General features: G+C 42.2%; 1 protein-coding gene across 5 annotated transcripts in view; it reads right to left on the bottom strand.

Annotated features, from left to right (window-relative positions):
- LOC139389317 (phosphatidylinositol 4-phosphate 5-kinase type-1 beta-like) overlaps positions 1-22,142 on the bottom strand; it is a 75,996-nt gene extending 53,854 nt beyond the window's left edge. The window contains exons 1-2 of one of the 5 annotated variants that reach the window (XM_071135970.1): positions 21,962-22,048; positions 7,588-7,776 (exon numbers count right to left, since the gene is read on the bottom strand). The gene's annotated coding sequence lies outside the window, so the exon portion shown is untranslated. Of the gene's footprint in view, positions 1-7,587; positions 7,777-21,234; positions 21,405-21,961 lie in introns of those variants that run through there. The other 4 variants (XM_071135969.1, XM_071135971.1, XM_071135968.1 and 1 more) reach the window with 4 other exon arrangements.
- Positions 22,143-22,183: the final 41 nt, after the last annotated feature.

The following is a 22,183-nucleotide window of genomic DNA, read 5'->3' as shown; positions in this document are numbered from 1 at the left end:
ATCTATGCAATAATCAGAATGCATGTCACTAGTACTTGAAAACGTAAATACATTATGCTCCATACATACATAAAGGTGTGCAACAGTAGAAACAACACCACGATATACAGAAACTATAATGTAATAAGGCACTTACTTTGATAGTCACACACACACACACACACACACACACACACACACACACACACACACACACACACACACACACGCCCAAAGTTTTATCAGTAAGGAAAACAGCAATGAAGGCAAAGCGGGCGCCAGCTGGAAAATGTGCCAGGGGCAAAAGGTTTGTGCAAGTTATTTTCTGAGTGGAGATGCAAATGTCTGCATACTTGATCTGGGGAAACACTGGGGAAGTGCTTGGGGTCTCCTCGAAGAGAGACGTTTGTCCGGCTCAGTAAAGTCTTAAACATAAATTGTCCTTAACAGTGAAATGGGCTAATTCTACGTGAATTAATGAGATGGAACACACCTCAATTAAAACTGTTGTTAGAAAACGACATGTTAGAAAATCCTTTGAAATTGACAAGTTGAAACACACCCTATAGATAATTAGCAGGTAGCGTGCCTTGGTTTGAGCGCCTTGCGGGCTAACTGTCATGTTGCGTAACAATCACATTATGGAACAGTGAGTGCACCGACATCACACGTATCATTTTTATTTTTTTAACTCACGCTGGAGCGACCGTTAGCGATATTTGGAACTCGCACGTGAAAAGGTTAACATTGCTTAATCAAATCAAACCTGGTCATACTTAACATTAAAAAAGGTACCATATAGGCCTACGACGTTCATAAAGGCTAGTTACTTAAAAGTAATTCAGTTCATTTATAGAATCCCTTCATGGAACTACTGTATATACAGAGGTCAAAGACTAAACTAAAACCACATGATTGTGTAATTGAACAGACGCATTATTGACTAAGAATCATGTCGGTCTCTTTTCTCAGTAGTACAGCACAGTAGTACACACACGTGCACACACACACACAGTTTGGGGTTTACCTTGAAACATGATAGAATCGAGGTAATAATAATAATCCTGAGAAAAAAGAAGAAACCCGCACACTGCTCTTGAAGAAGCCTCACCGTCTTATTCAGAGCTTTTAATAATAATAATAATTTCATGTTACTGTGGTACATATTCCTCCTAATACAACTAGTAATACTGACAGGAGGAACAGAGAGATCCACTCACACGTCATCCACTGGGTTTACTGCTGAAAGCTGAGCTGCTCTCAATGATGTGCTCTTGGCTCATTGGTTTAAAATTGTCCAAATGTTTGCATAGTAATGGTAGAACATAATATTGAACAGCAGAGCCCAGGAGGCAATCTGTAATCTCCAATCATGAAGTCAATACATTTCTACTGCTTGTCACATGTGATCAATGATGAAAATGATCACACCAACAGGGAATGTCACTGATGGGTACATAACAAAACTCTACTACATCTAGTACTGTGTTGTTATGTGTTAATAATTTAGACTGCGTTACCCAGCAGGCTATGCGGGCGGGGCAGGTGGTTGAAGAATGCCTTGCATGGCAAAACAATTAATTTTCAAGCTGAAGTATAAGGTTCATTAAAAGTAGTTAAACCTAAGCCCCGGGGTTGTCATTATACAAGGAACAAACATAACAAGTACTACATAAGACCAACCTGCCACATGCCATTTGTTGACCTGCTATACAACACTTTTTTGGTTACTACATGATTCCATGTGTTATTTCATAGTTTTGATGCCTTCACTATTATTCTACAATGTAGAAAATAGTAAAAAATAAAGAAAAACCCTGGAATTAGTAATTGTGTCCTAACTTTTGGTACTGATACTGTATATACACACACACACACACACACACACACACACACACTTCCATTTTTCTCTGCCTCAAGGGCCCCCTATGAGCTCGGGCCCCAGGGCTTCAGCCCCTACATTAATGAGGCCCTGGATCTGCACTATGCAGCTGTTGCAAGGGCACATTTTTCACTGGCTGTCCACTGGTCACAAAAACAATGCTTGATAGGCAGTTTAAACTTCTTCAATTCAACCATTATTGGGTTAAAACACACATATACAGTACATTTGTGAACAGCCAACCACAATGCATAAGGCGCAGCAAGCTAAATGAGAAAGCAAATGTGTGAATCACATCAGTGCGCTATGTAGATATCAATAATAAGTGATATCCGTATCACCGTAGACTACACCACTACTGTCATCCTTACCTCCAAGCTTTTATTCAAGTTGGATAATCTTTGGATGCCGGCCACAGTCACACCATTGGAAGACATAGCTTGGCCTGTAGCCTATAAAAGCCTATTCCTGCACTTTTCCCGCGATCCATCAAACGTATTTGGTGTGTCATCATAGTGGTCTCTGACTTGTGGTCAGACCTGCTCAGGAGAAACTTGCACCTTTTTTCAATGCTGATTTGAATGTCATTGAGAAAACAGAAAGCTGTCAACAATTTGTTTTGCAAACATACAGTGGTGGAAAAGGGGGGCCTCCCGGGTGGCGCAGTGGTTAAGGGCGCTGTACTGCAGCGCCAACTGTGCCATCAGAGTCCCTGGGTTCGCGCCCAGGCTCTGTCGTAACCGGCCGCGACCGGGAGGTCCGTGGGGCGACGCACAATTGGCCTAGCGTCGCCCGGGTTAGGGAGTGCTTGGTCGGTAGGGGTGTCCTTGTCTCATCGCGCACCAGCGACTCCTGTGGCGGGCTGGGCGCAGTGTACGCTAGCCAAGGTGGCCAGGTGCACGGTGTTTCCTCCGGCGCATTGGTGCGGCTGGCTTCCGGGGTGGATGTGCGCTGTGTTAAAGAAGCAGCGGCTTGGTTGGTTGTGTATCGGAGGACGCATGACTTTCAACCTTCGTCTCTCCCGAGCCCGTACGGGAGTTGTAGCGATGAGACAAGATAGTAGCTACTACAACAATTGGATACTACGAAATTGGGGAGAAAAAGGGGTAAAAATTCAACAAAAAAAAAAAATAGTTACTCAAGTAAAAGTGAAAGTCACCCAGTAAAATACTACTTGATTAAAAGTCTAAAAGTATTTGGTTTTAAATATACTTAAGTATAAAAAGTAAATTGAATTGCTAAAATATAAGTATGAATCATTTCAAATTCCTTATATTAAGCAAAGCACCATGTTCTTGTTTTTAAAATGTACGCATTATTTACAAAAGATGCATTTGTGTTTCGCAAGTCAGCCAGAGCATAGGCAGTAGGGATGACCACGAGTTCTCTTGATAACTGCGTGAATTTCACAATTTTCTTGTTCTGCTAAGCATTCAAAAAGTTTGGGTTGTCAGGGAAAATGTATGGAGTAAAAAGTACTATATTTTCTTTAGAAATGTAGTGAAGTAAAAGTTGTCAAAATATAAATAGTAAAGTAAAGTACAGATACCCCAAAAAAACGACTTAAGTAGTACTTTAAAGTATTTTTACTTAAGTACTTTACACCACTGCAAACATACATTCTGAAAAGTAATCCTGGAAGTAATAACCAAAAGTATGTGTAATTTGTAATATTTTAGCTGGTAAGGTAACAGGGTTAGGGAGTAACAGATTACATGTAATCCAAGATTATTACATGTAAAAACCAGTAACTGTAACCTGTTACTTCCCAATTCTGTTGACAGGACAACGAACACGACAGATCTGCTACCAGGCTAGACCCAGAGACCATACTTTTAATTGAAATAGACCCTACTTTTCATTTAAATAGACCCTCCTTTTCATTTAATTTAAAACAAACTTGAACCAACACATTATATCCACTAGATATCTCCATGGAGGGATACTACAGAGTAGCTCAGCAGAGAGAGAGAAAGACAGAGAGCGGCTAGCTCTGTTACTCCTCAGTCCCCACAGACACTTTTGGATTACTGCAGCAGATAGAAGACATAAGGGCAAATCAATAGTGTGGCAGCAACTCAGAGAGCTGAAGACTGCCAGGCTTCATTGACATTAAGCCTTCACAACCCAGACTGAGGGATGTTAAACAAGCCCAGAAGATTTCTGGCACGGACAAAGTGAGTGGGCAACATGAAAAGGCAGTTTAGCTCCAGGGATCTACGTATTAAGATACTCAATTGCAGTAATTGCTGCCTTTCTTGGCTAGGACCCACTTGAGATTGAAAGAGATTCAAATATTGCTGGAACTGCCATGGTAAAATAAAGAATAGATACAATGACCTCCAGTTTGTTTATATTGGCTTTATAAGATATCACTTTAGGTATCTTCCAGATATGTTGTCTAAACCCCCAAAACAAATCGTATACCTCCGTTAACTAAATCAGAAGATTTAAGGACTAAGTAAGGATACAATCCTAGACTGATCAGGAGCTGGCTAACCGTGGTTGTTGTGGGCTCCCTCCAGTCCCCAGCAGACATGCCTGCCTGACTGTCTAAACTCTCTTTGTTCCTCACTGGAGGTTCCTGCTTCAGTCTCCTAGCAGTGGTACAGTGTCAGACCAAGCCTCTTGAAATTGTCACAGAAGTGTTCCATAACAAAACAGATGCTTTGAAACAGAGTTTTAATGATACAGAGAAACCTAGCTGAGCTGAGGGAGCTATGACTAGATAGATTGATCCCTGCACAGGAGGAAAGCGATGCTCTCGTTTCTTTGTAAGGAGATGGAGTTCAATCCATTAAATACCAGTTCATCACAGACCATGATGCTTTGCCAAACAGAAAGCAGCACCACCATCAACTCATGAATAACAGAGATATGATCTACTCTCATACCGTTTGTTGATCACACATTCTTCACCAAAGCTCTTATATGGGCAGCAATACGAGATAGCGCAGATAAACGGGGGAAATGTTATAGCGGTATTTTGACATGCATATAGGCGAGACGTGCTTTGATAATGCAAAATATGGACTACAGTATAAAGTTAAGCATTTTCATGCGAGACAGGAGTCAGGATTTGGGGTTTCAGTAGGATTGGGACGATAGGAAAATAGCATAGGCTCTATATAAAGTTATTTAAGGCTACATTGTGAGTCAATAAATAAATAATACCGTTGATTAAGGATACATTATTGTATGCTAAATATTTATGTTCAGTGATAGATGAGCAAACGAATAAATGAGCTACCACTTCCACTTGTCCAGCCGAAGATCAATTAACCACATATACATACATAGATTCAGTTAAACAAAATCACAATGATGTACTATCAGACACAGGCTTTTGGTCGGGAGTAGGACAGGGTGAAGAGTAAAATCCACTTGTATAACATGTTAGCAAAAATGTTCTGATCAGCTAATATTTGAGCAAACTAGAATAAAGATGATCATTAGCTCTCACCTCAATTTAGCTAACATTTCCCCAGCCTAAAAGTTACCAAATATCCAAACGGAGATTCAGTGAAAAAAACATCTGACATGGATTGATTTATCCAGACGGGTCCCCCACCGTTGTCTCAAAGCAACGCGATGGCGCTGTCCCAATCAAAACGGTGCGTGTGCTTTTCATTTATGGCGACTTTCCCACTATGTGTGAAGTAAATACGGTAGGTTAATAAAGGCTTCCCTGCGACAACCTGTTTGGATAATGTGCAATTAGATTTTTTGCCAATCTGCTGCTGCACATGTGTATTTTGTGGAATTGCATTAGTGTGATATCCGACGACAATTTTTTCGGGAAATGTGAAGTTATCCTGGGACAGTCCCAGGATCCCGGTTACCAGTGTTAATCCCTAGAGATCACACAAGACACCACAACACAGCTCATCCAGTCAAAACAGCTTGAAAGAGAGCAAGAGAAAGGAGAAATCACAAACCTGAACGGCAAAAATCTACTGCATCCATCTCTACACTACCTACACCGCCTCAGGTTCCCAAACAACTCTACATAAGTGGAGCATTGGACAATGAGCAGGTAAAGTTACGGACAGTTCTGTAAGTGTTCCACATTCTGCTACAGACAGTAAGAGCCTGCCTGTGGATCCTCTGGGACGCTCCTACATACACCACACCTCTGCGAGAGGAACAGAGCTGCAGGCTAACTCTTTAGAACAGTCCACTGCACCTGGAAACAACGGAGTCCTACCACGCAGAGCTAAAGTCTAAACACAGACACTGCTGTTCAATTGAACAGAGAACAGGAGGTACAGTATAAAACATAAGCAGCACAGAAAAAGGAAGAGCACTCTATTGAACTGTGGTTCACCTCCAGTATCATTATGTGGATATCTATCTATACATGCATGTTCAACTATTCAATTGCCTCTGCTCCATATAATGAAATGAGTTAATGAAGTAGAATAGAGTACATGGATGTCCTTTTTAAGCAGATAGACTAAAGTATATATTTGGCAGACACACATAACTCATTATGATGCCATCATATGACCTTTTACCATTGGCATACAGGGCCAGTGAGAAAGGGAGGATGAGTGAGAGAAAGAGTGTCAGTGAGAGAACACTTTAAAAGTCTCTCTGTTTAATGGCTACAGATATTATCTTTCAGAAGTGTAGTGAAGAAAGAGAAGGATAGAAATAGAGAGAGACAGACAGAGAAATAAATGAAGATAGAGAGATGGAACAAGATGAGGAGAGAGGGAGAGAGACAGAGAGCACTGTAGAGGAATGTGTGTGTGTGTGTGTTTGTTATTCAGGGAATGTCTCTGTCTCTCCAGCAGCACTGTGCAGCAGAGCAGAGGGGAGGGAGAGGAGTGGAGTGGAGTCGAGAGGAGTGGGCCACTCTCTGTGCCCAGAGAATCACATGGCCCCAACAGTAGAGAGGGAGAAGGGTGAGAAACACAGAGAGGGATAGAGAGAGGCACAGAGACAGTGTAGCAGCAACAAGAGGGAATAGGGAGAGTGAGAATGCAAATGAGAGGGATAGAAAGTGAAAAGAGAGAAACAGAAACCGCTGTCGAAAGAATGAGAGAGGGGATAGAAAGAGGGAGAATGGTTTATTAAAGTAAGGAAAGAGAGAATGAGAGAGAGGTAGAGGGCAAGCTAGATAGCTTCCTTTAAGACCATTGCTTATACAGCTCCAGTCCTCTCATATAACCTGGTGTTTGTTTGCCCAGTGGTTTCTATGACCGTGCTCTAGTCTTATGATGTTCTGGTAGGCAGGGAGAGGAATGTCCAACCAGCCTAACTGACGTCTGCATGTGGACTGGGAGACAAGAGGGTTTGATGAGCTAGAATCAACATAGACATTTACTTTACAGAAAGGTCAATATAATATGAAGCAGCTTGGGAAAGCCCTGCAATCAAACCAAAATAAATGCTTAGCGTATAGGGTCTGACAGAGACAACTATAGCTATAGACAGTGATATGGCGAGTGATACGGATATGGCATAGAGGCTAAAACATATGCATGAGCACCAGTGTTCTCCTTGTCTCATTCAGCAGCCACGCTGTTATAGGAGAGCTCTAAAATTGCTGGCAAACTAACAATGTCCACAAATTAGCCTACACTCCAAACCATAATAGTCCATCCACTGTCAACAAAAACATGACACTCAGAGAGAATGAAGCTTAATGAAGCCTAATCCAGCCCAGTCAACCCCAACACGGAGTGCAAGGTCCTCTCCCTTAACTAGCAATGTCTTACCAAGAATCAAAACGTGGCCCTGATGTTATTATATTCCTTCTGTGCAGCACCTTGTGAGATGTGACTTTACTAGAGGTGTTGAAAGAGGTGACACGGTCATAATGATGCATGCGGCTGCCACATGGGACGATCAGGCGTGGTGGCCGACGGGACAGGGTCACCCTCCCATCACTGATCTTGGGTCAGGAGCTGAAGGACAGAAAGAAGCAAGAAAGATACAGAGACAGAGAAAGAGGGAGAGGGAAAGCACAGAGAGGGCTTTCTTTGTAACTACCACCATGTACACACACACACTCCCTCTACCTCCTACCTCACCCTTTCCTCATGCACTCTCACAACATGTCTTTCTTTCACTCACTCTCCTATTCTCACTCTCTTCATCAGTCTTCCTTTCAGTCTCTCTATCCAGGCCCCATTGTGGGCCTCTCCTAGTCTTTCCCTTGCCAGGACAGAGAAGAGGGAGAGTGGGAGCTCAGCAGGACCAAAACAACAACAACAACAACAATAACATGACCTACAGCTACAGTCAATTGGAATCCCAAGAGTCAAATAACAACGAACCAATTCCTGGGCAGAGAATCAAACACCAGCCAATCTCTATTTGATGATTTGACAGCCTATGCCTATGTAGCTCTGGTGGCCTTCTTAGGGAGTTTGCACCATCTCAAAGGCTGCCAAAGAAACTGTGGGGCCGGGAAAGGGAGATAAGTCATTAAGATGAAACAGATGAAAAAGGGCATTTCTCCATCTAGATTCAGCTGCTGTTATACAACCAAGAGGATGCAGAGTTTTTAAACAGTCCCTCACATTAGGCTCTCCTCAGTGATAAACACATTTCCTTAGTGTTGCCAATGAGAGTGAACGCCACATGTTGAATCAGAGCTATGGAGAACTTGCTGTGAAAGTATCCCCAAAAATGTACAGTAATACATGTTTAAGGGGAAGTAAGTCATTTCAGAAACATGTAGATTCCTTACTTACAAACCACAGCTGCTAATCCCAATAAAACCACATAATGTTTTGAAGTTGACTTTCCTAGTAATGTGTTATCTCTCTTTCCTCAACAAACCAGAGCACATTTAAACAATGTTTTGACTGAAACACTTCCCCTGAGTATACATGCTTCCTGTGATGTTGTGGTGTTCTGAGAACAGCTTTTTAAAGGGTTGTTCAGAGGTATTCAACAGTTTATTAAGCCCATTATGGCCATCTGATCTTACTTGGATCTTATTGGACCACATCAACGCCAAAACTTTCAAATTAATTTAATTTCCAAGTACATAATATGCATTTCCTAGAGAAACACCAATTAGATGTAACATGTATGTTAAAGGACTACTTTAGAGTTGTTCTATGCATCAGTGGATCTGAGAAATAGAGCATGTAAACACAGGATTATTGGTAGAGGTTTCAACCCTCCACAGCAGGACTTCAACTGAGCTCAGAGGAAAGAACTGCCTATTGCCTATACTGTATGTACTGTACATGTATATTTACTGTGAACCGCAAGGCCAATTGCAGCCATTGCACATTCCTTTAGCTTTCATTACGGTCATGTCAAACAGATGCTGAGAAACAAAGTTTTAATGAAGCAGAGAAACATAGCTGAGCCAAGGGAGATATGACTAGGGATATTTCCATGTAAAAGGGCCCAGGAGAACCAACATGGGAAGTTCAGAGGAGCAGATCAAATTAAAGCTATCGTTCCTTGCAAAAGTATTCATCCCCCTTGGCATTTTTTCCTATTTTGCTGCATTACAACCTGCAATTTAAATAGATTTTTATTTGGATTTCATGTAATGGACATACACAAAATAGTCCAAATTGGTGAAGTGAAAAAAATTACTTGTTTCAAAAAACAAACTGAAAAGTTGCGCGTGAAGTCACATAATTAGTTAAATAAAGTCCAACTGTGTGCAATCTAAGTGTCACATGTTCTCAGTATATATACACTTGTTCTGAAAGGCTCCAGAGTCTGCAACACCACTAGGCAAGAGGCACCATGAAGACGAAGGAGCTCTCCAAACAGGATAAGTTGTGGAGAAGTACAGATCATGGTTGGATTATTAAAAAAATATCAGAAACTGTAAACATCCCACGGAGCACCATTAAATCTTTTTTTATTTTTTATTGAAAGAATATGGCACCACAACAAACCTGCCAAGAGAGGGCCGCCCACCAAAACTCACGGTCCAGGCAAGGAGGGCATTAATCAGAGAGGCAACAAAGAGACCAAAGATAATCCTGAAGGAGCTGCAATGCTCCACAGTGGAGGCTGGGGTATCTGCCCATAGGACCACTTTAAGCAGTACACTCCACATAGCTGGGATTTACGGAAGTGTGGCCAGAAAAAAAGCCATTGCTTAAAGAAAAAAATAAGCAAACACATTTGGTGTTCACCTAAAGGCATGAGGGAGACTCCCCAAACATATGGAAGAAGGTACTCTGGTCAGATGAGACTAAAATGTAGCTTTTTGGTCATCAAGGAAAACGCTATGTCTGGTGCAAACCCAACACCGCATCACCCCGAGAACACCATCCCCACAGTGAAGCAAAGTGGTGGTAGCATCATGCTGTGGGGATGTTTTTCCTCGGCAGGGACTGGGAAACTGGTCAGAATTGAAGGAATGAAGATGACGCTAAATACAGGGAAATTCTTGAGGGAAACCTGTTTCATTCTTCCAGAGATTTGAGACTGGGACGGAGGTTAACCTTCCAGCAAGGCAATAACCCTAAGCATACTGCTAAAGCAACACTCGAGTGGTTTAAAGGGAAACATTTAAATGTCTTGAAATGGCCTAGTCAAAGCCCAGACCTCAATCCAATTGAGAATCTGTGGTATGATTTAAAGATTGCTCTACACCAGCGGAACCCATCCAACTTGAAGGAGCTGGAGCAGTTTTGCCTTGAAGAATGGGCAAACATACCAGTGGCTAGATGTGCCAAGCTTATAGAGACATACCCCAAGAGACTGGCAGCTGAAATTGCTGCAAAAGGTGTCTCTACAAAGTATTGACTTTGCGGAGGTGAATAGTTATGCACGCTCAAGTTCTGTTTTTTTGTGTTATTTCTTGTTTGTTTCACAATACAACATATTTTGTATCTTCAAAGTGGAGGCATGTTGTGTAAATAAAATGATACAAACCCCCCAAAAATCTTTTTCATTCCAGGTTGTAAGGCAACGAAATAGGACAAATGCCAAGGCGGATGAATACTTTCACAAGCCACTGTAGGAGTCTACATTTTTGGGAAATTAAGGCATATATGCATTTTTCAGGAATACGCAAAGGCTTTGATTTCTGGTCAAACAGACGGAAAATGGGTCTTAGAAAACATCTACCAGAGAAAGTCTTAAAAGGTATTAGAAATACATCAAAACACAATAATATAGAAGTAAAGCCCCCTGCCAACTAATATCAACACATATTTAGTTTAGTATAATTTGTTCTGGTTTCTGTAAATCTAAGAAACATTGCCTTGTCATTCCTTTACCAAAAACCCACATATCTTTAAGGTATTTTCTAAATTTGAGGAAGGAGGATAATGAAAGTCCACAGAAGTAACAAAGGTAGACCTATCAATTAGTTGGTGTTTTTACTGATATCAATTTTGTTTAAGTGATTTAACTCAAAATTCTGTTCCCAAGTCAGTTATGTTAAGCTGTTTTCTTTCTGTCATCTGGTGGTCAAAGCAAAAGTTTGAAAAGTCTGGACAAGCCCTCCCACCTGCTCTCTCAAATTAATGTCACCTCTTCCGTCTCTTACTGACACCTACCCATGAGCCCCCGCTCTTTCCATTTACTGTAACCATCATCCTCACCCACTAAGCACCGACTGACACCGGACGTTACTGGATGTTGAAAAGTAGTTGAAATTGGTTCAGTCCGCTCTGGCTTTGATTTCAACATCCACAGATGTCTGGACCAGCCTTAATTTGGGTCAAACATAGATGTCCATGATTGGTTGAGATTTGTTTCGGTCCGGACCAAATCTGAACCGATGATAGATGTCTGTTTCACAAGTTTGGAAAGCACAGTATATATATATTACATTACAGTAAATTAAATGTAGATTATAGCTCAGTACAGTCATGTACTGTACAGTGCAGTAAAATAGAATTCAGTACAGTACACAGTTGAGCACACTAGAGTTGAGTATACTATAATGTACTGTACTGCACTCTACTGAGCTGTACTTAGATGTCCAAACTTGTGAAACATAGACGTCTATGATTGTTTAAGATTTGGTCCAGTCCAACCAAATTTGGTCTTGTTTGGTGGCGGAGCTCATTTAAATAATAGCCTGTGCGTAGCATAATACCCAAATATGCAAAGGAAGATATTGGTGTGTACCTATCACCATGAAGAGACTGGCATTCGTATCCATAATTATGTATTTCTGTGTCGTACAGACCCATCATGAAATTTCACAATTCTGTTACCGGGTGCACATCCACTTACTGTAGTTCAATAACCAAAAGAGATTGTTTCAAAACTCAACGTGTCATGTCATAGCTGACACCCCATTCTTTCTTCAAACATCTTTTCACGTTAATTCGGAACAAATATTTAAGAGTTTTTGGAAAACAAGCTCACATAAACGGAGGGAGATTTGACAAATTCTGATACCAAACTTTGCAGTTCTTCCAGTGTTTGCGTTTTTGTAAAAATGTCAGTGTAAATAGTTAAATGTAGTCCTTGTGCATAGAGTTGTATGGTTTGTTAAACTTTTACATAAAAGGTTTTTGTTTTGGCATACATTTTCAATCTCAGCGCAAGTCCGTTACTGTGCAACTGCCCAAATACACAACTGCTGATGGTTCAGCCTGCCCAGTCAAAAGGGGTCAAACACAGCCCTAGGCAAAGACTCAGACTATAAGTTCTAGGACAACAGGCGCCTTCAGAACCACCTGTTTCCTGGTGGAAATCAAGGCCAGCAGTATTGGTATTTACCCAAGTAGAAAAGTAAACTGATAAACTCTGATTATTCCGGCGCTCAAAGTCTGATTATGCTGGTGCTCAAAGAAAGGAATGGTTGTCATGGGAGACGAATCTTCAGCTCCAGTCTGGATCTGTAAACAACCAACAATGAAACACAAAACAATCTTCTATGGGAAGTTTTTGTCCATGCTATCCTGGATTCCTTGGGTTGTCGCAACTCTCACATTACGCCATTGAAGTTGAAATTAAAAATCGTTAAGATAAATGGTATTAACTGATGGTCAACTTACACTATATGACCAAAAGTATGTGGACACCTGCTCATTGTATATCTCATGTTCTTCCACACCAATCTCGACAAACCATTTCTGTATGGACCTTGTTTTGTGCACGGGGATATTGTCATGCTGAAAAAGTAAAGGACCTTCCCCAAACTGTTGCCACAAAGTTGGAAGCACAGAATCGTCTAGAATGTCATTCAGTGGTGGTCAGTGCCGTTTAAGATGAGGACAATTTTTCATGAGCATGGCCTTATTTCTATGACAGCATATTGGATGACTGTCATTCATATTCAATTCACCCAGTTCAATGTAACAGCGATAGGTTTAGGCTACTACATGATACTCAAATGTTCCCTAAACCCATCATGAGTTTGCTACAACTTAGCCTATGAATTAAAGTTTACAACATAGGTGCACACAGGTCGAGAGACAAATTTAAGGTGACACATGGACAGACAACACATTCAGTACCGCCTTGCACACTCTTGCCTGCATCTAGCTGATATAGGGTGTAATCATTAGTCCAAACAGTGGCAAACAAATGTTTCTATTGGACAAATTCAGGTATGTTTATCCCCATTTTGCTCCGTTTAAGAAACTTTTTTCAACAGAATCGGCAGAATCTGATCACACAAACACAGTTCACTTTCATAGCAGCCACGTTGTATTTCTTCTTGCATCTATGCGCGCTCCTCCTCTCACCTTTTCCCTTCGCTTGTGGACTTCAATGCACAACAATTCAGCTGTATGTGACCAGGTGAAAAAAACTTTCCAAGCCAAACCGTATCATAACTGCTACACACAGCCTACATCGTTGTCACCATATTACCTAAAGTAATGCCATAGTCAAAATAGCTAATAAAACTAATGGGTTAGTAAACCTGCTACAATCATGCAGTAACGTTACAGTGTACAGTCAGTAAGCAGTTTAGCACTTACACCGGCAGCCCCGGTGGCAATAAATGAGTCAAAACCAAAAGCTTACCTTGACTTGGAAGAGTTCCGGTGTTGTGTTGGATAGTCATAGCCAGTTAGCTAACATCTCTTTGTTTGAGCAGGGTGTTTGAGTAGGCTAAACTAGCTAGCTGCATTTGCTAGCTAAGTAAGTGAAACTGAAAATAAATGACTATCTTGCAAAGGGTCATTCTGGAAGAAATTAATTTGTTAAAAACTGTTAAACGATTGTCTCTCTCTCTCTCTCTGAGTCAACTACTCACCACATTTTATGCACTGCACTGCTAGCTAGCTGTAGCTTATGCTTTCAGTACTAGCTTCATTCTCTGATCCTTTGATTGAGTGGACAAAACGTCAGTTCATGCAGCAAGAGCGCTGATTGGTTGGAGGACGTCCTCCGGAAGTTGCAATAAATTCTGTACAAGTCTATGGAAGGGGGTGAGAACCATGAACCTCCTAGGTTTTGTATTGAAGTCAATATACCCAGAGGAGGACGGAAGCTAGCCATCCTCTGGCTACACCATGGTTATACCCTACAGAGTGATGTTGAGGCTATTGTAGACCTTCATTGCAAAATAATATGTTTTAATCAATTATATTTAGTATATTTTTTATCTTATAAAAGGATAATTTTTTTGTGTTTCACTGAGGAAGATAGTCCTCCCCTTCCTTCTCTGAAGACCCTCCACTTATGTCATTGTATGCTGTAGCGTTAAGATTTCCCTTCACTGGAACTAAGGGGCTAGCCCAAAGAATGAAAAACAGCTCTAGACCATTATTCCTCCTCCACCAAACTTTACAGTTGGCACTATGCAGTCGGGCAGGTAGCATTCTCCTGGCATCCGCCAAACCCAGATTTGTTAATCGGACTGCCAGATGGTGAAGCGTGATTCATCACTCCAGAAAATGCATTTCCAGTGCTCCAGAGTCCAACGGCGGAGAAACTTACACCACTCCAGCCGACGCTTGGCATTGCACATGGTGATCTTATGCTTGGAAACCCATTTCCTGAAGCTCCTGATGAACAGTTATTGTGCTGACGTTGCTTCCAGAGGAAGTTTGGAACTCGGTAGGGAGTGTTGCATTCGAGGACCGACAATTTTTATGCGCTACACGCTTCAGCACTCACCTTCTGTGAGCATGTGTGGCCTACCACTTTGTGGCTGAGCCGTTGTTGCTCCAAAACATTTCCACTTCACAATAACAGCACTTACAGTTGACCGGGGCAGCTCTAGCAGGGCAGACATTGTTAGATAGGTGGAATCCTATGGCGGTGCCACATTGAAAGTTACTGAGCTCTTCAGTAAGGCCATTCTACAATGTTTGTCTATGGAGATTGCATGGCTGTGTGCTCAATTTTACACAGCTGTCAGCAACGGGTGTGGCTGAAATAGCCAAATCCATTAATTTGAAGCAGTGTCCACATATTTTTGTATATAGTGTAGAAACCTTGTGGTGCACCACTGATAAGTTAAGTTAATGTTCAAAGGCAGAAAAGAAGATTAAATGAAAAAAAGAAAGAGAGAAACAGCTCAGAGGGAGGATGACTGATATGAAGAAGGATCACGCAAAACACAAAAACAGTCAGGAGCAAAGTGCAAGATTTCATTATAAAAACTCAACACTGCTAGCTCTGTACCAGGACATCTAAAGCCAATGTTCCACCTCTTCAACTGCCACATAAGGACAAGGCACCCCAGTCAGTCAGTCAGTCAGCCAGCAAGCCAGTCAGATAGTAAGTGTCACAGACAGCAGTGGTTTAAAGTGCGGAGACCTTCTGTGTCCCCCTTGTGTTATGTAATCGTGTTTCAAATGAGACTCACATCACTGCTATTATGGCCCTATCTATCCATCAGTCCTCCAGTATGGAGTAGTACAGTGTGACTGTCTAACGATGCTCTCTGACCCAGGAGTACGCTCAAACCCTTAAGGCTGCGGATTGCAGAAACATTTTATTGATTGTAACTGTCCACTTATTCTTCCTGCATACAGGCAGAATTCAGACCAGTCACTCGCCAATGTCTAAAGTAAGAATAGTCTTTGGATCTCTCATGCCTATTACAACTAAATGTTCCCTCTAAGCTGCACATGCCGCACATTTGAAATATCAGAGCGCAGAGAGAAGCACGAGATAGAAAACTAGAAAGTTGAATGAAGTTCAAACTGTGCCAGAGACTTTGTTGGGCAGAACGCAGAGTAGGATTCTATTGCATTGACAGGCACGACTCATACTCTACACAAACCGTTGCGCCATTACCAATCAGAGCTGCAGTAGGCCTATATGCAAATAGACCATTGCCATACAGTGCATTCGGAAAGATTTCAGACCCATTACTTTTTCCACATTTTGTTACGTTACAGCCTTAATCTAAAATGAAGTAAATAGCTTTTTTTCTTCTCATCAATCTACACACAATACCCCATAATGGCAAAGTGAAAAAACTGAAATATCACATTTACATAAGTATTCAGACCCTTTACTCAGTACTTTGTTGAAGCTCCTTTGGCAGTGATTACAGCCTAGAGTCTTCTTGGATATGACGCTACAAGCTTGGCACACCTGTATTTGGGGAGTTTCTCCCATTCTTCTCTGCAGATCCTCTGAAGCTCTGCCAGGTTGGATGGGGAGTGTCGCTGCATAGCTATTTTCAGGTCTCTCCAGAAATGTTTGATCGGGTTCAAGTCCGGGCCACTCAAGGACATTTAGAGACTTGTCCCGAAGCACTCCTGTGTTGTCTTGACTGTGTGATTAGGGTCGTTGTCCTGTTGGAAGGTAAACCTTCGCCCCAGTCTGAGCGCTCTGGAGTAGGCTTTCATCAAGAATCTCTGTACATTGCTCCGTTCATCTTTCCTTTGATCCTGACTAGTCTCCTAGTCCATGCCCCTTTAAAACATCCCCACAGCATGATGCTGCCACCACCATGCTTCACCGTAGGGAGAGTGCCAGGTTTCTTCTAGACATGATGCTTAGCATTCAAGCCAAAGAGTTCAATCTTAGTTTCATCACACCAGAGAATATTGTTTCTCATGGTCTGAGAGTCTTTTAGGTGCCTTTTGGCAAACTCCAAGTGGGCTGTCATGTTCCTTTTACTGAGGAGTGGCTTCTATCTGGCCACTCTACCATAAAGGCCTGATTGGTGGAGTGCTGCAGAGATGGTTGCCTTTCTGGTAGGTTCTCCCATCTCAACAGAGGAACTTTGCAGCTCTGTCAGAGTGACTATCGGGTTCTTGGTCACCTCCCTGACCAAGGCCCTTCTCCCCTGATTGCTCAGTTTGGCCGGGCAGCCAGCTCTGGGAAGTGTCTTGGTGGTTCAAAACTTCTTCCATGTAAGAATGGAGGCCACTGTGTTCTTGGGGACCTTCAATGCTGCATACATTTTTTTGGTAACCTTTCCCAGATCTGTGCCTCGACACAATCCTGTCTCGGAACTCTATGGACAATTCCTCCGACCTCATGGCTTGTTCTTTTCTCTGTCAACTATGTCAACTATGGCGGCCTCCCGGGTGGCACAGTGGTTAAGGGTGCTGTACTGCAGTGCCAGCTGTGCCATCAGAGTCCCTGCCCAGGCTCTGTCGTAACCGGCCGCGACCGGGAGGTCCGTGGGGCGACGCACAATTGGCCTAGCGTCGTCCGGGTTAGGGAGGGATTGGTCGGTAGGGATCTCCTTGTGTCATCGCGCACCAGTGACTCCTGTGGCGGGCCGGGCGCAGTGCGCGCTAGCCAAGGTTGCCAGGGGCACGGTGTAGCCTCCGACACATTGGTGCGGCTGGCTTCCGGGTTGGATGCGCGCTGTGTTAAGAAGCAGTACGGCTGGTTGGGTTGTGTATCGGAGGACGCATGACATTCAGCCTTCGTCTCTCCCGAGCCCGTACGGGAGTTGTAGCAATGAGACAAGATAGTAGCTACTACAACAATTGGATACCACGAAATTGGGGAGAAAATTAAAAAAAATATATTTAAAAAACTATGTCAACTATGTGACCTTATATAGACAGATGTGTGCCTTTCCAAATCATGGCCAATCAATTGAATTTAGCACAGATGGACTCCAATCAAGTTGTAGAAACAGCTCAAGGGTGATGAATGGAAATAGGACGCACCTGAGCTCAATTTCAAGTATCATAGCACTTATGTAAATAAGGTATATTTTATATTCTTTATACATTTGCAAAAATGTCTAAAAACCTGATTTCACATTTTCATTATGAGGTAGTGTGTGTAGATTGACGAAGCAAAACATTTATTTAATCAATTTTAGAGTAAGGCTGTAACGTAACAAAATGTGGAAAAAGGAGGGGGTCTGAATACTTTCCCAATGCACTGAATGTGGTAGCAATTGAGCTGGGGCCAAGGTCAGACAGAACAAGGCATATGAGTCTGTGGGAACACGTACATGCCACTCCAGTCCCTTTCCAGCTGGAAAATATGACATAATGTCTCAGGGAGGCCTGACTCTGCTATGACAAGCCTTCTGTCAGAATGAGGACAGTGACAGAACCAGACGGCACACAGGTGTTGCTTTGGCGATAATTTGTCGAAGGGGACAAGATTTGCATGAGCTGCTTTCCCATTCAAACTCAGTGGCACACTAACCTTGAGCTGGCCAACTCCACCTCACAGTCAAATCAGCAGGAAACAGGAAGCTCATCAGGACTCATGGACCCAATTTTCTCCATGACACCGCATTAGTTTCGCAGTGTAAGGTTTCCATAATGAATCCATTTTTCTCCATGACACCTTGTGACTGTTCCAAAGCAGTGTAAGGTGTCTATGATGAGAGGGGCAGAGTGATTGTGTTTGCAAAACTGGTGACAAGATGTTTTGGGTGGGCTATGCAAAACGCTGAGCTAATGGACAGAGCTTGTTCAACAAACCTGCTTAAACCAGATTAGTTCTAAGACATCCAATTTGTGGAAAACATCTCCCGACACTGTTTATTTGAACCTAGCCTCATGTAATGAATGTGGAACGGTAAATCAGGCCTGTGTGATGAGTAATCTTGCCTGAGACCTGAAGACTGGTTTTCGCTCCTTGAGCTAATGACTAGGCTTTAGCACAAGCGGGCTCGCAGTCTAGTGGTATGCAGTTGACCCGGGTTTAACCCCCACCAGTCACACACGGTTGCTGGAGACACGGATTCCAGGTAGTTCACTGACTAGAAGAAACCCGTAGAGGAAACAACACCCTGTTGAGCTGTTATGTTCCCAAAACTATGCCCACAACAAAGAGACCAACATGTCTATGTGGTCGTGTCTGCTTCCTTGAGGGCTGAATCGAAGCCCTTGTCTTGCACAGTCTTCCAGTTAACCTTCCTACAGCATGATCACATCCTCTGTGTGTGTGTATGTATGTATGTATGTATGCCACTCAGAGGGTAAATGGGAAGACAACTTATTTCAGTGCCTTTAAACGAGCTATGGTAGTAGGTGCCAGGCGCACCGTTTTGAGTGTGTCAACAACTGCAAAACTGCTGGGTTTTTCATGATCAACAGTTTGCCCTATGTATCAAGAATGGTGCACCACCCAAAGGACTTCCAGCCAACGGCAGGCCAGTGGTCAAAAACGGGTCATTGATGAAAGAGGACAAAGGAGGCTGACACGAATTGTGCATAGCAACAGACAGTTGACTATGTAGCCTGTCTGTCCAGTACAACATTGGTGCCCAAAGACACATAAAATAATGCATAACTCGTTGTACCTTGACACAAATGGGGTATGGCAGCCGACGACCTAACAGAGTTCCACTTCTTTCAGAAAAAAACAAGAAACTGCGGTTGCAGTGGGCTAAGCAACAAACATTGAAGAAATTAGACTGGCGCCCATGGCAGCAGCCAACCTCAAAGTTTGTCAAACACACACCTCAACACTACACTCACATTTATACTGAGATGCTGGCTCAATGAGCACACAACAGTAAAGTAACTAGCTACTGTATATAATCTAGAATAGCTGTTAATAACAGCTTTGATAGAGTTAGTAATAGTAGGACAGTTTTTCAGTAGCCTTTTGGATGTTACATAGAAAACATTATGTGCAATGTTTTATTTCAGTTTTCGGTACGGATCCTTTGAAATGAAATTGAATCAGGTAGTAAAAGAACGGGCATTGCTCAAATTCTGTGATGATTATTTTCAGAGAAATAAAAAAAGGAGTGTGTGTGTAACAAAAAGTTCCCTGTTGTTCAAGTTCCATAGCCTACTGTAAATAAAACAAATCACATCATAGAGGTGACCTACTAAGATTTCACAGAGCAGTGTGTGTGTGTGAACTCTTCACAAGAATAGTAAACAAACAAACATTTTGTTAGTCCCCACGAGGAAAAAGGCTATTTCTAGGGGTTTAGAGTTACGGTTACAATTAGTGTTAGGCTTAGGGGTTAAAAGTTAGATCTAAGGTTAAGGTTTTAGGGTTAAGGTTAAGGTAGGGTCTAGGGGTCAGGAAAAATAAGATTTTGAATGGGAATCAATTGTTTGTCGCCAAAAGATTAGTTAAACAAGACTAAGTGTGTGTGTGTCCCTAAAGGACGCCAGGTGTTGAAATGCCCCAGGCTTCTCAGAGTCCTTGTCCTTGGAACAATGAGAAAGGTCTCCAACCCAGCCAATGTTGATAAAATAATTGGTCTCAGTAAATTGGTAGGCTTATTTTCCAGAAATCAACAACAGGAATGGGCTATTCAGCACAAACCCTATGTGATCATCAATAAGAGGCTGGCAATTCCATGTTAAGAGTGTTGCTGAGACTCATATTTTTTTTACTTTAAAATGTATGTCAAACAAAAAACAATTATTACAAAGTTAAACAAACCATGCAACTCTATGTACATTGCACAATGACTACTTTGAACCATTTCCATGGAAACGTTTACAGAAACACATTTACTTGCAGAATTAGTGTAGAAGGAAAGTTGGGTAAAATGATGGTTTGTGCTGTCATTCTGTTAGCATCACTTTCACCGTGGAATTGCACCAGTCTAGCCAATTTATCACCAATGGTAAATTGTCAACTGCACTGTGTTCAAGAACTGACCACTTTCATGTCGCAAACTCACAATAGTTCAAGTTAACCCCAAGCTAGGTGCCACTTCCCCGCAATATTACGTAATTTCACTTTCCTGAATAAACTGTGTTTTTCAAAATAGGGCGAGGATGTTGATAAGAACACAACACCAGAAAACCTAATTGCCAATAGCCTGCACAAGCAAACACTTCGGTGCACCCCGATTACCTTGAATACAGCTGCAGTCTGGCAAGGTTTACTGCCAGCTCTTGACGTGAGGTAGCAGCGTATTCTGTTATTAATATTAATACAAATTAGTCTGACACATTCTTCGACTGAGAAAAACACCTTCGCCAAGCAATTGCTGAAACGTCATCCCCATGTCACCTGACCAATATTGTCAATTTCAAATCGATAGCTCAATGGATAGGTAAATATCAGAATTCTCGTTATCATGAATAACACCTCAATCTTACCAGCTGTTCGCCCTCGTTTGTGAAGCGAAGTACACCGATTGATTGACGTTGATTTTTTTTATGTTTCTGTGGGATTACAGGGAGTATTCCAGTCCCGGGTAGCAATATTTACGAGAGCGAGCGAGCAATTGTGAGTGCGGCTCCCTGTGTAACCTAGTTTATGCTGTAGCCTACTGACAGAGAGGGGTAGGCTTGGTTACACATGTCTCATTCTCTGCCTCTCAGCATAACCAGACATTGTGCACCAACAACCTACTCTGCTGTGATGCAGAACTAGAATCAGCTAGCCATCTACAGGGCAGTTATGGTAATGTTAGGCTGCAAAATATTTGATTTTCACCACTGATCTGCCACTTGCAGTACGGTGCATTTATTATGGCAAATAACGCCTTTTAGTGGCTGAGAACGTCTGTTACATTTGTCTGCTAACAAAGTTGTACAATTCAATGGCTGTCATTTCCATAACCCAACTAAAACCCACAGAGAATATGCATAGGCACAGTTGACGAGGAAAAACTCCCTAGGTCAGAAGAAAACTTTAGAAGAACCAGACTGAGGGGGAGACAGTTGCTTGTTGTTGACATCTGCCTGCTGTTTGTTTTTGATAAAGGGATGTGTATTTTTTAATGACAGATGAGCCTATACACAGTCTTTCTATTTTTCCCCTTCGATATTCTACATGAAACACATACATACACTATACACATCGGTCAGGACTGGAGTTTACCTTCAAGTAGATCCAGAAAGTTGTAGAAAATACCTCTCTCACACACACGAGAGAGTTCTCTTTCTAGAAGCTGCCAGGCCATTCTGTGTGTTCCTACAGCTGTCAGTGGCTGCCATACCCCCCACTCCACCCAATCTGCCCCACGCTTCACTAGAGCTGTAGATGCATTTGCTGGTAAATTCTCAGCTGTCATCGAACCTATTCCTTAAATAGACCATATCA

Source organism: Oncorhynchus clarkii, chromosome 30, assembly GCF_045791955.1.
Source record: "Oncorhynchus clarkii lewisi isolate Uvic-CL-2024 chromosome 30, UVic_Ocla_1.0, whole genome shotgun sequence".
Taxonomy (NCBI): domain Eukaryota; kingdom Metazoa; phylum Chordata; class Actinopteri; order Salmoniformes; family Salmonidae; genus Oncorhynchus; species Oncorhynchus clarkii.
The sequence above is the reverse complement of the archived record's forward strand: the minus strand, read 5'-3'. Positions and strand labels throughout refer to the sequence as shown.